The following is a 764-nucleotide window of genomic DNA, read 5'->3' as shown; positions in this document are numbered from 1 at the left end:
GGGGAAAAAAACGCCATTGTTGCACAATTTGTGCTTACGGGGAGCCGTTTTTCACAGGGAACACAGCTCTCTCTCTCTCTCTCTCTCCATTGCTCGTTACCAAGTTAAACGTTTTTATGCAAAAAAGTTTTTATATAAATAGTGTCCAGTGCCTAAAAATAAATCGCCATAATTATAAATAATAAAATAATGAACTTACTGGAAAATCAACCGATCTATTAAAATTGTATGCGAAATTCAAACTGCAACTCAATGCTTTTTATATAAATAGTGTCCAGTGCCTGAAAATAAATCGCCATAATTATAAATAATAAAATAATGAACTAACTGGAAAATCACCCGATCTAAATTGTATGCGAAATTCAAACTGCAACTCAATGCTGCAAGAGCCATGCGAACATACATACACTACTTGTCATAGATAATTCATTCTCTCATTCGTGTTTACATTTTATTACCTCATTAGTATTATAATAGGAAACATTTAACAACAAGAACATGATCCTGAGTAAACGGTAAACAACAACAATGAATGACCCTTTCCATCTCACGTAAATGTTCCTTATATCTAGAGAACGAAGGGCATTTAGCGTCGGTTCATGAATGACTGACTTTCTTCACTCGGTCAATCTCTTAAAATGTAGCCATATCTTGGGTTCACAACGATGTAGGTCCCGTCGCCAGACGACCGTCAACAACGTACAAACCTAATGCCGCCAATGCGGTCAATGTGTTCGGGACTTCACCGCGATGTATGTGCATTT

The sequence above is a fragment of the Asterias rubens genome, chromosome 7 (assembly GCF_902459465.1).
Source record: "Asterias rubens chromosome 7, eAstRub1.3, whole genome shotgun sequence".
Taxonomy (NCBI): Eukaryota; Metazoa; Echinodermata; class Asteroidea; order Forcipulatida; family Asteriidae; genus Asterias; species Asterias rubens.
The sequence above is the reverse complement of the archived record's forward strand: the minus strand, read 5'-3'. Positions refer to the sequence as shown.